This window comes from Triturus cristatus, chromosome 6 (genome assembly GCF_964204655.1).
Source record: "Triturus cristatus chromosome 6, aTriCri1.1, whole genome shotgun sequence".
NCBI classification, from domain to species: domain Eukaryota; kingdom Metazoa; phylum Chordata; class Amphibia; order Caudata; family Salamandridae; genus Triturus; species Triturus cristatus.
Genome location: NC_140589.1, coordinates 96,864,960 through 96,880,516, shown reverse-complemented (window position 1 = coordinate 96,880,516; position 15,557 = coordinate 96,864,960). Strand labels below are relative to the sequence as shown.

General features: G+C 43.9%; 1 protein-coding gene across 2 annotated transcripts in view; it reads left to right on the top strand.

Annotated features, from left to right (window-relative positions):
- LOC146813822 (calpain-1 catalytic subunit-like) overlaps window positions 1–15,557 on the top strand; it is a 652,425-nt gene that overhangs the window by 211,958 nt on the left and 424,910 nt on the right. The gene's annotated exons all lie outside the window — the stretch shown is intronic.

The window sequence follows — 15,557 nt, the reverse complement described above, 5'->3', positions numbered from 1 at the left end:
GGGGCCAAAACAGTTTGGGGCCGATTAGGATGGTGGGCGGACTTTAGTTCGCACGCCACCCTAGCGGTGCTAGGACCAGCAGCCAGTGGTGCGGCGGTCCCGCACCTGCAATTAGGATGCCCCCGCCATGGTGGCGGTGGCATCCTCCATTCCCAGCATTGTGGCGGGCGGTACTCACAGCACCGCCCGCCACAATGCTGGGAATGCACTGTGTGTATTGTCATGCACAAGGTGACAGGCACCGCGCGGTGCCTGCCACCTTCTCCATGACAATGTAGGTGGGTACCATAGGTACCCCCCATGTGCATCCCCCACACTCCAAATACCCCCGTAAGCACAGTCCGCATGCCATGCCACGGAAAGGCTGCTCCCCGCTGCCTTCCTAATATGGATGGCGGTGTCTAGCCATTATTATTAATTAATTATTAATGGACTGTTAATTAATATTAATTAATTAATTGCCAAATAATTATGATAATTGTGTAATATTTTTAGGTGCAGGTTGTCTGGTTTATAGGAGTAAAGGGTGGGAAGTAATGTATTTAAAAACTATATATAAAACGTTGTTAATTAGTATTAATTAATGAATTGAAAATGAAATATGGAAATTGTGTGATTAATTTTAAGTGCAGGTTGTGGGGTTTATAAAGGTAAAGGGTGGGAGGTAATATATTTTTGATGAATTATAATTAGTTGTTAATTGATATTAATTAATTGATTGAAAATTAATTATGGAAATTGGGTAATTCATTTTAGATGCGGGTTGTGGGGTTTATGGGGTAAAGGGTGGGAAGTAATTTATGTTTAATTAATTAATAATTAGTTATTAATTAATATTAATTAATTAATCCAATATTAATTATGGAAATTGTGGAAAATAATTTTAGGTGAGGTTTGTGGGGTTTATAGGGGTAAAGTGTGGGAAGTAACTTATGTTTAATTAATTAATGATTAGTTCCTATTTAATATTAATTAATTAATTGAAAATTAAATATGGACATTGTGTAATTAATTTTAGGTGTGGTTTGTGGAGTTTATAGGGGTAAAGAGTGGGAAGTAATTTATGTTTATTTAGTTAATAATTAGTTGATCATTAATATGAATTAATTATTTTATATTTAATTAGGTTAATTGTTTATATTTTTTGTGTGTGGATTTTACTTTTATAGGGGTAAAGGGTGGGGAGTAAATTAAATTTACTTACTTTATAATTAGTTGTTAAATACTATTAGTTTTTTAACTAAAACAAAGTTTTAATTAAGTGTGTAATTCATTTTTTTACAGTTTAATTTTAGCTGCGGTTTGTGGGGGTTATAGGGGTAAAGTGTGGGAAGGTTATGAATTTTTATGAGTTTAATTTGTTTTTTAATTAATATTTCTTTAATTGGTAATTAATTATGTTAATTATGTAAGTAAATGTTTTTAATTTAGATGTGGGTTGTGAATTGTGTGGTGGTATAGGGTAGGAAATAAAAAAAGTAAATGTACTTAATAATTAATGTTTTTGTTTATAAATAATTTCTAATTAAAAATAATTATTTGTTTGAAAATGATTTTTTATTTTATTTAATATAATATGTATAGGTATTTGTCATATGCATTTAACATTATAATATGTTTTTTTACATTTGTAATATTTAATATATTTGTATTTTAATTTTTAACATCTTTATATCTGTTTTTATTTATTTTGTTTTTGAAATATTTCTGTTGTTGGAATATTTTGTTTGTTTTTAATTTCGAACTGACTGGAGTGAGAATATTAATTGATACTCCTCCGCAATCCAACACTTTCCCTAGTGTTGCACTAATTGGAGTGGGCATAGTAAATTTTACCCCGCTACTATCCAACACTTCCCCTACTTTTGCACACAATGGAGTGGGAATAGTAATTTTTACCCCTCCGCTATCCAACACTTTCCCTACTGTTGCACTCATTGGAGTGGGAATAGTAATTTTTACACCTCCGCTATCCAACACTTTCCCTACTGTTACAATTAGTGGAGTGGGAATAGTAAATTTTGTCCTTCGCAATTCAACAATTTCCCTAATGTTGCACTCACTGGAGTGGAAATAGTAAGTTTTACCCCTCCGCTAACCAACATTTTCCCTACTGTTGCACTGACTGGAGGGGTACATTTAAGTTTAAAGATTTTTAAATAGTTCCATGTTTTAATTTATAATTTAATTTTTTTTTAATATAGATTTTATGTTATTGGTATATATATATATATATATATATATATATATATGTATATATATATATATATATATATATATATATATATATATATATATATATATATATATATATATATTTGCAAGCACTCTTACACTCCGCGATTCTGCCGCCAGCCACGGAAAAAGAGCACGGACCACAATTCTTGAAGATCGAAGATTTTTAATGTCCTTAAGTTACATCCTAGTAGCAGCCATTACGCGTTTCGTCCCTGCTCGGGGACTTGATCATATATATATATATCAAAAACCATCACTGAGAGATATACACGCATAAGACATCAATTAAAATCAAATCTTCTTAGTTCATTTCTTTTTGTTGTTATTTATTTTTCTTAAGCAGTCAAAACATAGCAACAGTCTGTACAAAGCCAACACGTGTTTCGCGCTCCACTGCGCTTCTTCAGGGCTTTTATAGTCTCTTGATTTTGGTATTCTTTTTTCATCTTCTAAAGTTAGCACTTGTACTTCCATGAAAAGAATTCTTATAACGATTTTAATCTGCATTTTCTAAGTTCATCATTGTCAGTATTTCCTAATTTATTAAGTTCCCCTTGATAAGGTCTCCATTCAGGCTGGAAGCCTTCCCGTCCTTATCCTTCTGAATCCTATATATCTGTACCACAGTGCGCTCCTTCCGCTCTCTCTCGCCCTATTGTAGTTAGAGCCCAACAGCCGGCGGAGCACACCAGACATATTGATAAACTTTCCATACCAATAACGCGCTCACTCAGGGGATATTTCCTTCAAGCAGGTATTTTTTAATCCAGATACACGTTTCGACTGTGATCAAGACTGTCAAAATGCCTAACTGGATAAAAAAATACCTGCTTGAAGGAAATATCCCCCGAAGGCGGGACTCTGTTTCAATAAATAGCAGGTGTTCCAAATCATGCTGTCGCTGCTTTCTTTGTGAATGGCTCTAGAAGAAGGATTAACCTCCGAAACGCGTCGAGCTTGCCACAGTGTTTGTTTGGAGGGCTGGTGACTGCTGCGTGGCCTGGCTATATGGGGATACGTGATCGTGAGGGATTTCCCACCGAGGGCAACTTTGACTGTTTTGGATATTTGCGGCTTGGCCCAAGTCACGGGATTGCCCCGCCGCGTCAGTGCGGACCTGCGATGTTGGTAGGAGCCGGCTCGCACAAGGGACAAGAACGCTCAACAGTAGGCTCATTGTTTGTAAGCAGCAGGCACGGCGCTCCCATAGACATTGACCCACTTGGGATTTAATATTTTCACAGTTTGTCATCGGCAGCACCCACTTGGGTTCTATTTATTGGTTTGGACTGCAATAACCATAGTGCCTTGCGGCACATGCCAGATTAGGCGGGAGAATCTGCAATGAAAGGTGGGACTCTGTTTCAATAAATAGCAGGTGTTCCAAATCATGCTGTCGCTGCTTTCTTTGTGAATGGCTCTAGAAGAAGGATTAACCTCCGAAACGCGTCGAGCTTGCCACAGTGTTTGTTTGGAGGGCTGGTGACTGCTGCGTGGCCTGGCTGTATGGGGATACGTGATCGTGAGGGCTTTCCCACCGAGGGCAACTTTGACTGTTTTGGATATTTGCGGCTTGGCCCAAGTCGCGGGATTGCCCCGCCGCGTCAGTGCGGACCTGCGATGTTGGGAGGACCCGGCTCGCACAAGGGACGAGAACGCTCAACAGTAGGCTCATTGTTTGTAAGCAGCAGGCACGGCGCTCCCATAGACATTGACCCACTTGGGATTGAATATTTTCACAGTTTGTCATCGGCAGCACCCACTTGGGTTCTATTTATTGGTTTGGACTGCAATAACCATAGTGCCTTGCGGCACATGCCAGATTAGGCGGGAGAATCTGCAATGAAAGGCGGGACTCTGTTTCAATAAATAGCAGGTGTTCCAAATCATGCTGTCGCTGCTTTCTTTGTGAATGGCTCTAGAAGAAGGATTAACCTCCGAAACGCGTCGAGCTTGCCACTGTGTTTGTTTGGAGGGCTGGTGACTGCTGCGTGGCCTGGCTGTATGGGGATACGTGATCGTGAGGGCTTTCCCACCGAGGGCAACTTTGACTGTTTTGGATATATATATATATATATATATTATCTACTGGCGGTCGCCAGTAGATAGTTATAGTTAGGACAGCGTTCCCATAGGAAATCAGAAAATTCTATTTTGAATAACTTTGGCGCCGGTTGACGAATCCTCGCGAATTTTTCAAAATAGGTGGGGCGCTCCGCTCCGCTCCTACCCTGAAAGTCTCGGAGGGATTCGTGAAGCGGGGGCTGAGAAAAAAGGGGGGTCCCAAAACGCGTTTTTCCCATGCAATTTTCCATAGGACCTTTAGTCCAAGGTACAGCCCGAACGGCTGAACAGAATTACTTGAAATTTGGCAGAGAGGTAGTCCTCAGTTCAGGGATGTGCCTTTTGCAGGTCTGGTGTAAATCTGTTCATTAGTTCCTGAGAAAATTGCAGTTAAAAGCATATATATATCTATAAGCGTGCACCGTGCGCGTACGGTAAGCATACCGTACGCGCACGGTGACGTGCGCGAGCGCAATTCTGATTGGTTGTTAGATGTCAGTAAACATTCGAATCGGTCGAAATCAGGAAGTGTCGGCCGCCATTTTGTCTCTCGCAGTCTGAGGCAATGAAAAACAAAGGGGGAAAACGTGAGAAGGGGGCAGGATGGACAGGTCCTGACCCCCTAGCCTTTGTCAGGGGGTCACTGAAGGACCCCCAAGGGTAAAAAAAAATAATATTTTTTTTTGTGAAAAATCGCGGGGTGCGTGCACCGTACGCGCACGGCACGAACAACGCTTCGCGCACCAAGCGCCCACAGCGCTCGCACGGTGCGCCAAGAGCACCGTGCGCGTACGGTGCGCGCACGGTGAAAAACCTGAAAAAAAAAATATTCATAAATACATAACTTAGCATTTAAAAAACCGTACAAATTCACTTAAAAAACCATAGGTTTCACACACGTTATAGTTAGGAATTAGCATTTAAAAAACCTTGCAAATTCACTTAAAAAACCATAGGTTTCACACATGTTATAGTTAGCTGGACATTTCCCTCGTAAAAAAACATTGAAATTCCCCCGTTATAGTTAGCGCAGGCAACTATAACTTACGCGACCGCAATCCTCTGCTGATGACGTCAGATATTACATCACTGTATTTAGACACCTATTTACCCATTTCTTCTTCCATTAATCTTTAGCTATACATATATTACAAATATTTATTTTTCAGAAAGACACATATGTAATCAGTGATGTAATATCTGACGTCATCAGCAGAGGATTGCGGTCGCGTGAGTTATAGTTGCCTGCGCTAACTATAACGGGGGAATTTCAATGGTTTTTTACGAGGAAAATGTCCAGCTAACTATAACATGTGTGAAACCTATGGTTTTTTAAGTGAATTTGCAAGGTTTTTTAAATGCTAATTCCTAACTATAACGTGTGTGAAACCTATGGTTTTTTAAGTGAATATATATATATATATATATATATATATATATATATATATATATATATATATATATTACCTACTGGCGGTCGCCAGTAGGTAGTTATAGTTAGGACCACGTTTCCATAGGAAATCCGCAACATTCTATTTTGAATAACTTTGGCGCCGGTCGACGAATCCTTGCGAATTTTTTTTAAAATAGGTGGGGCGCTACGCTCCGCTCCTACCCTGAAAGTCTCGGGGGGATTCGTCAAGCGGGGGCTGAGATAAAAGGGGGGTCCCAAAACGCGTTTTTCCCATGCATTTTTCCATAGGACCTTTAGACACAGCTACAGCCCGAACGGCTGAACAGAATTACTTGAAATTTGGCAGAGAGGTAGTCCTCAGGTCAAGGAAGTGCCTTTTGTAGGTTTGGTGTAAATCTGTTCAGTAGATTCTGAGAAAATAGCCTTTAAATCAATATATATATCTGAGCCAGCTTACGGTGCGCTTACGGTGCGCTTACCGTACGCGTACGGTGGCGTGCGCGAGCGCGATTCTGATTGGCCCTTAGATCTTAGTAAACATTCGAATCGGTCGAAACCAGGAAGCGGCGGCCGCCATTTTCTCTCTCGCACTCTGAGGGGGGAGCTGATAAACAAATGCCAAGAACATATAAAGGGGCTGTTTAGACAGCGCCCATGCACATAACCATGTTAGTTGAGTCTTCAAAGATCCCCCAAGGCAAAAAACGGTAATTTTTTATTTTTCGAAAATTTCGCCGATTACGCTTACCGTACGCTTACCGTACGCGTACGGTAAAAAATTATAAAAAAAAAAAAACCCCACTCTCTCCACCCCGTGTGCAAATGGTGGCCGAATGCCACCATTTGTGCATGGCATATAAGAGCACAGCATTTCCCCCAAAAATTTCAACAGATTACCTATCACAAGGAAGCGCATAATATGTCCTCCATGTGCGCACGGTGCGCGAAGCGCATCGTGCGTACATGGCCCATCTAGCGTAACGTGGGCACGCGGTGCGCGTAGCGCACCGCGTGCCCACCGTGCGTGCACGGCACTAACTGCGTAAAGTAGGCGCGCGGTGCGCGAAGCGCACCGCGTGCTCACTGTGCGCGCACGGTGCGCGAAGCGCACCGTGCGCGCACGGAACGAACTGCGTTAAGTGGGCGCGCACGCCACGAATGGCGTAAAGTAACTTAGCATTTAAAAAACCGTACAAATTCACTGAAAAAACCATAGGTTTCACACACGTTATAGTTAGGAATTAGCATTTAAAAAACCTTGCAAATTCACTGAAATTCACCCCAAATTCACCCCAAAAATTTCAACAGATTACCTATCACAAGGAAGCGCATAATATGTCCTCCATGTGCGCACGGTGCGCGAAGCGCATCGTGCGTACATGGCCCATCTAGCGTAACGTGGGCACGCGGTGCGCGTAGCGCACCGCGTGCCCACCGTGCGTGCACGGCACTAACTGCGTAAAGTGGGCGCGCGGTGCGCGAAGCGCACCGCGTGCTCACTGTGCGCGCACGGTGCGCGAAGCGCACCGTGCGCGCACGGAACGAACTGCGTTAAGTGGGTGCGCACGCCACGAATGGCGTAAAGTAACTTAGCATTTAAAAAACCGTACAAATTCACTGAAAAAACCATAGGTTTCACACACGTTATAGTTAGGAATTAGCATTTAAAAAACCTTGCAAATTCACTGAAAAAACCATAGGTTTCACACATGTTATAGTTAGCGGAAATTTTACGGATAAAAAACCAATGAAATTCCCCCGTTATAGTTAGTGCAGGAAACTATAACTCACGCGACCGCAATCTTCTGCTGATGACATATGTGTCTTTATGAAAAAAAAATATTTGTAATATATGTATAGCTAAAAATTTATGGAAGAAGACATGGGCAAATAAGTGTCTAAATACAGTATTAGCATCAGCAGAGGATTGCGGTCGCGTGAGTTATAGTTTCCTGCACTAACTATAACGGGGGAATTTCATTGGTTTTTTATCAGTAAAATTTCCGCTAACTATAACATGTGTGAAACCTATGGTTTTTTCAGTGAATTTGCAAGGTTTTTTAAATGCTAATTCCTAACTATAACGTGTGTGAAACCTCTGGTTTTTTCAGTGAATATATATATATATATATATATATATATATATATAAAAATATATAGGTTTTATGAACAGTGCTGCAACTTTACCTGTCTCCAGCAAAGAATTTTATAAGATTAAGACACTTGGGGGTTGAGCAATATCTACCTGACGAAACCCATGCTTAAGAACCACCATGACCAAAATGCAATGAAAGGATATGCCAACTGAGGCGGGACTATAAACAATTGCTGCAAGGACGGCGAGAACATGGCCGCAATTCCCCCATGACGATACCAGTGAGCAAGGGCTGAGTAGCCCGAAACGCGTTTGGTGAACATCATCGTAAGGGAAGTGTGATGTTGTATGCACTGTTAACCTACTGAATAAAAAGGAAGAAATCACGCTGCGTGTGGCGTCTCAACTGTTGGAGTGTTGCATTGGATGTATAGCGGCAGGGCTCCTGGTCGCGAGACGCCCCACCGCAGATGCTGCGGATCCTGAGCACCCATCACTACAGGGTGCAAGTGGAGCAACGTGATCGTTTCGGTGAGGTTTTATGAACAGTGCTGCAACCTTACTTGTCTCCAGCAAAGAATTTTATAAGATTAAGACACTTGGGGGTTGAGCAATATCTACCTGTCTCCAGCAAAGAATTTTATAAGATTAAGACACTTGGGGGTTGAGCGACATCTACCTGACGAAACCCATGCTTAAGAACCACCATGACCAGAATGCAATGAACGGATACGCCCACTGAGGCGGGACTATAAACAACTGCTGCAAGGGCGGCGAGAACATAGCCGCGATTCCCCCGTGAAGATACCAGTGAGCAAGGGCTGAGTAGCCCGAAACGCGTTTGGTGAACATCATCGTGAGGGAAGGGTGATGTATCCCCTGTTAACCTACGGAATAAAAAGGAAGAAATCACATTGCGTGTGGCGTCTCAACTGTTGGAGTGTTGCATTTGGATACATATATATACATTTGTATATACTTTTATTCTAAAATAAGTGTATTATGTATGTGTGTTCAACTTTTTAAATTAAGTTTGTTATATTTGTTAGAATGTATAATAATTCTATTTTTTATTAATTTTAATATTTATTAAATCAAATATGTATTATTTTTTAAATATATAAAAATCGATATTTTGCACAACTATATTTATAACCGATATTTTTTTCAATATTTTTGTACTTACCTCTTTAAGTATAGGGAGTCGATATTTTTGAAGAAAGCCCTTTCACTTTTTTGGTTGGGCTGAAACATGTAGACCTTTACCTGACAACTAGGAGCCATTCTCTTCACTAGTTGCCACACTTGCAAGAAATTGGTGGCACCTCAAAAAGATTGCATTTTATGTTGCTGTTTATGTGTCAATGTCCTGTCTCTTTTTTCTGTACAGATTTGTTATCCAGTGTCCGTAAGTACACCGACACCATCACACAGTACCACACACCTTAGCACGTGTGTTGGACATTGTATTCACGTTGCGTGATTTTATGCCACTCACTACCACGCACCCGGTCCTGCAGAAAGCCCTTATACTTTTTTGGTTGGGCTGAAACATGTAGACCTTTACCTGACAACTAGGAGCCATTCCCTCCACTTGTTGCCACACTTGTTTTTAAACGATATCCTGGGCCGTCATTAATAAACTTAACAGACAAGAAATCCTAGAGATATTTTTTAAGCCACACCTATCATATTACGTACAACACCTGCTCCGCTGTAATCAGGCGTTGTAGCACAACCGGGGGGCATTCGGTCACCCGATTGGGATCCCAATGATGAAGCATGACACCAACTAGGTTGGTGTGTGAGGGGTCTTTTAAGAAAGCCTATTAGGTCCTTGAGACAGCTTACCAAAACAGTGAGGTTGTTTAAAGTGTTCCACTCCTTTTCAGTGGGTTCGGCCACATTGTTTCACTTACTATTGCTTTGGGGACAAGGACGCACCCCGAAAATTCCCTTGCTCTCTCCTTGTTTCATACTGATGCCACAGCACACAGCTGTGAAAGCTTTTTATCAACATTAAATTGGTATAACAACATTTATAATGGCAGAAAACCAGGGACTCGGATTCACGGATGAGGACGTCAACCTCATCCTCTCAAACCCCCCCCCCCCCTTTTGGCAGACCTTAACGTGGCAACATCCATTGCCCAAACCACGGATTGGGATAACCTAAATGAGAAAAACGGAACAGAATACAGACGATCCTCCACACAGTAATTCTCACGGAATACCTGAGAAATAACACGGCCCCCAGAGGGCTCATTGTGTCCAACGCCCCATGCATCTTCCTAGAGGATACCACCTTCCGAAAAGACTGGTCCCAGATAGTGTGGAGATGCACACGCGACTGGATTATCCTTATCATTCAGACTGCCAAGAGATTATCTGATGCAGTCCTTATTGAGATCCTGGCCACGGAGGCACACTTCAAAAAGACACTAACCTCCTTCAAGAAGAGACTGGAGGAAAGAAAGAGAGAAATAAACGAATACAAAGAGAGCCTTACCCAAACCAAGATCAACAAGTTCCAAAAGGTCTTGAAGAAGTTCTCCTTCCTCAAGACCTATCCTTACGCCGATAGCGACTACAAACCTTCAAAACGGGTGGATACATCGGGAGGCTCCTCGGACGACGATTCTTCTGCTAGCAGTGGCTCTAGCTCAGGGAGTTACCGAAATAGACAACGGGGAAGAGGAAAACAGAATAGTTGGCAACACCCATGGCCACAACTACCTCCAGGGGCAAACATGCAGTTCCCAGCCCCACACCCTCAAATGCACCCACAATTCATGTATGGATGGAACCCTCTATTTGGACCACCACCCCCTTATATGAACCAGAACCAAAGATTCCCTTTTTTAGGGGACGGCCGACGAGGGCGCGGAAGAAGACGACGACAAACCCAAGTTCATTGGGAGAAAGACCAGCACCCGGGAGCACAAACACGGAGCAAGACGAAGAAACAGCAACCAGGCCCCAGCTCAAGATGAGCCTCGTGACCAATCTTTCATCTCACGTACTAACACCACCGGAGAAATCAGTTCCGGAGAAATGCCTAGGATATACACCCACAGCCAAAGTATATAAATTCCAATTGCACTGCGAGCTTGCAGAATTTTTTCGTAAGCTAAAATTGAAGGCATTCTTCGAGAGCTCCCAGGACCAACCCGAGATGTAAACACAAGGCGACACCCCTTTCAGAACCAAGTCTACATTCATCCCCCCACCAAGTGCAATACCACCAGAAATACCAGTGTACGAACAAGTTGTCTTCAAAGAAATAGAAGATCTGAAGGAAGAACATACCTTCTAAAACACTAGCACTAAGGATCGCAAGCCCTGAGATCACTGAAAACAAATGGGGCCATAGTCATAGGTGGGGGTATCGTCATCCTCAACAAGGACGACTACCATGAGGAATGCAAACGCCTACTAAACGATACTAAAAACTATCAAAAGTTGATCCTGGAGAATCCCTCAAAATTCAGATTCTCAACCTGGTTGAAGATGCAGAAACCGCCGGACAAATCAACAAACAAGAGGCGCAGTTCCTCACCACCACCCCAGGAAAAATACCATATCTCTACACAGTACCAAAGATACAAAAGAACAAGATACCCCCACCCGGATGTCTACGGCATAGGGTCATTACTAGAACCACTCTCATGTTACTGTGACTTTTTCCTGCAACCCTTAGTGCAATCCACCAGCACCTACTTGAAAGACACAAAAGACCTTCTGGCCCTCATCAATACCCTGACTTACAACTCAGAGACCTCATTCCTTGTCAGCCTTGACGTCGAGAGTCTATACACGAGCTTACCTCAAGATGCCACTCTCGCAGTACTGAAATTCGCACTGGACAACAGCACCTAGAATTACCACACTCCCAAAAGATTCATACTGGAATGTGCCACACTGGCACTCAAAGACAACTACTTTGAGTTTGAGGAGGACCTCTACTTACAAAAATTTGGCACTTCCATGGAGAGCGTTTTTGCCCCCAGCGTGGCAGGTTTATATGTCTACAACTTTGAGATGAACCACCTGCTCAACAACAACTTACTACGCATTGCCCAGATAAAATTTTACAAACGCTACATTGATAACATCCTCTTGATCTAGGAGGGAGATACCCATTCCCTCATGACATTCTGTCAGTGGATTAATACCTGCGACCCGAACCTCAAATTTACACATAGCATCCACAGGCACAACATAACCTTTTTGGATCTGGAGATACAAGCAATAGAGGGAGGGTTGAAGAGCAAAACACACTTTAAACCTTGAGGGCCCGATTCACAGAAGTAACTTAAGACAAAATCCTAAACTTACTACCATTTTCGTATTCACAGAAGGCACTTACTCATTTTGGTATTCACAGAAGACACTTACTCACTTCGGTATTCACAGAAGTTAGGAGTCCTAACTTTAGGACTCCTAAATGCCTTCTGTGAATACCGAAAGTCTTAAAATTAGGATTTTCCTCAGTTTAGGAGTCCTAAAGTTAGGACTCCTAACTTTACTACTACTAAACTGAGAAAAATCCTAATTTTAAGGCTTTCGGTATTCACAGAAGGCATTTAGGAGTCCTAAAGTTAGGAGTCCTAACTTTACTACTACTAAATTAAGAAAAATCCTAATTTTAAGACTTTCGGTATTCACAGAAGGCATTTAGGAGTCCTAAAGTTAGGACTCCTAACTTCTGTGAATACCGAAATGAGTAAGTGCCTTCTGTGAATACCAAAATGAGTAAGTGCATTCTGTGAATACCAAAATGGTAGTAAGTTTAGGATTTTGTCTTAAGTTAGTTCTGTGAATCGGGCCCACAGCCCGCAACTCCCTGCTACACTATACTAGCTTTCACCCCAGAAGCTTACGTGAGAACCTACCCTACGGGCAGTTCCTCCGGCTTCGCAGGAATTGCAGTGATGTACATGACTACAAGGAGCAGGCAGAAGCCCTGAGCAACAAACTACAGCACTGAGGCTACCCAAAACACATGAAGCTCTGTGATGAACCCGCACACCGGCATCCAGAGGGGCATTTGGCCACGCCCTAATCCTGCCAATTTCGTCAATTTCTGCAATCGGAGCACTGGCGGAGCATTCTGAATGCTAAACCGCCTCCCTACAATCTTGCCTTGCCGAGATATGATCTGTGTCTTCCCCGCACGGAAACAAAAACTAAGAATTGTGAAAAAACACCCGGGAGCCGAGAGAAGTTGACTGCGATATCGCTGGTTGCCACTTTAATCATCCGATAGCGGCCCCTTCCACCGCCCCCTGCTGCCTGCTTCTCGATTCAAGGTTTGACCTTCCTGCTGGCAGTGAGCAGAGGAGATGAGTAGAGACACGGGAGGAGGAGCACAACAGACTGAGGTTTTGAGTGCCGGGACATGCAGCGCCCTACTGGAGAAGGTAGTGTGTGGTGGTGACTTGGGGACCAAGAGGAGCGAGAATGTAGTGGAATCCACCTGGAACCAAGTAAGGGGGAATAATGCACTTACCCGGTGACGTGAACCCGCGAGGGAGGCCCCAGACGATAGTTACTGCCTGGGAGTGCTGTAGACTGGCAGAGGACGTTTTGACTGATGCGTGCCAGAGTGGCGGGCACCTTGATAACCCGTGTGTCGATACCGGGCCTGTGGCTGGCAGCATGCTCCAGAGGGGAGAGAGGCAACAAAAGCTCAATGTCTGACCCTAAGATGCGGCTGCGGTCTTGCGTCATCAAAGAATAACGCTGGAACCACCCAAGGAACTAACCTTAATCCAACCGGGCGCACACCGAAGAGGTATTTGCGGCATTTTTTTAAACTTTATTAGGGGAGCTGCGGCTGTTTGTTTAAAGTGTGTTGCCTGTCCTTAAAATGGCGAGCAACACAGAGCTTCTCCTTCCAGCCTGGCAATTTGGTGCTTTGTCAACCTGGCGCTCGCCAAGTGGGAAAAGGCAATGCCATTAGACCTTCTTACAGGGAATGCCTTTGCCCTGGAGTCTCAGAGACCCCTCTGAGAGAGTTCACAGTGACAAGCGTGACACACATAGTGGAGGACTGGGACTGATCCCCTTACCACTGGTGAGCCGTCTCCTACCCTGCCGGACGTTGGACACTGTGTTCCTGCTGGGTTTCCTACCCCCTCCCCCACCTCTTCTCTCCTTCATTCCTCAGAGTGTGCCCGTGACCAAAACACTCCTCTCCCTTGTTGGGGAAGGATCCAGCATCTTATGCCCTGGAGTGTCAGCGACCCCGCTGAGAGTCCACCGTGAAAATGGGAATCATACATAACTGAGGACTGAGAATGATCCCTGTCCCACCCAGCCGGACGTCAGACACAGTTACTTCCCCGTCTCCACGCTGTGTCCCCTAACCCCTCCAACTCCGCTTCCCTCCTTCATTCGTTGGCTACCTCCTCTTTGTGTGAGGGGTCTTTTAAGAAAACCTATTAGGTCCTTGAGATAGCTTACCACAACAGTGAGGTTGTTTGAAGTTTTCCTCTCCTTTTCAGTGGGTTCGTCTACATTGCTTAACTTACTATTGCTTTGGGGACAAGGACGCACCCCGAAAATTCCCTTGCTCTCTCCTTGTTTCATATTGTTGAATATTTAAACAAGATCGTTGGTTTGTGGGTAGTATGGTGTTGTGAACTTGTAGATCACTCCACACTCAACCTACATGTGCTTAATCCCTTCTATGCCGCGGACATAATGGTTATGTCCTCGGCTGCGGTGCTGCTGTGCCAGGGACGTAACCATTACGTCCTCGGCACAGCAGTAAGAACAGCTGGGGGATTTCTGATTTCTTTTTTTCTTTGAATCACAGGAGCTGGGAGAGAGCTTCTCCAGCTGCCTGAGGCAATTTTTTTGTTTCAGTGTATTGACGATCGGTGCGCAAGTCGAGCTGACGTCATTACACTGAAACCAAAACCGAAACTGAAACCAAAACCAAAACTGAAATGAGCCGATTGGCTCATTTCACTTTAATTGCCTACATGCTCCAGGGGCTTTTTCAGCCCCCGAGCACGTAGGCAAATGGGAGAGGTATCATTGGAAAGGAGAGGATTTCCTCGTTTAACTGGTACCATTTGCTAGTGGATCCCTGCTTGGGGTTTGCCGCAGGAGGGTGATCCCCAAGCAGGGATCCACCCGCTAGACACCAGGGGAGGGGGAGCGGCGCCTTGGGCAAGGGCATTTGCTCCCCCCATTAAATTTTGGGAAAGTCAGTCATTCTGCCCTTCCCCCAGGGGACAGATGGGGGGATGGGGGCAATAGCCCCCTATCTGCCCCCGGGGGCAGGGGATTGTGCAGAAAGCACACTAGACACCACGGATCTTTTTATGCACACATTTATGGGTGGGGGATGCCCTATATGGGCAGTATAATGCCCCAACCCCTCTAAAATATTGGCACAGTCTTTCAGGCCCCCTTGGGGCACAGATGGGGGCAGTAGCCTCCAATCTGCCGTACCAGGGGGCAGAAAGCACATTTGACACCAGGGAAGTTTTTTATGCACACATTTAGGAGTGGAGGCTGCCCTAAATGGGCATTATAATGCCCCCACCCCTTTAAAATATTGGCACAGTCTTTCTGCCCCCTCTAGGGTGCAGATGGGGCAGCATCCCCCAATCTGTACCCAGGGGTGCAGAAAGCACACTAGATACCAGGGCTTTTTTTAAGCGCACATTTAGGGGTGGGGGCTGCCCTAAATGGGCATTATAATGCCCCCACCCCTCAAATATATTGGTA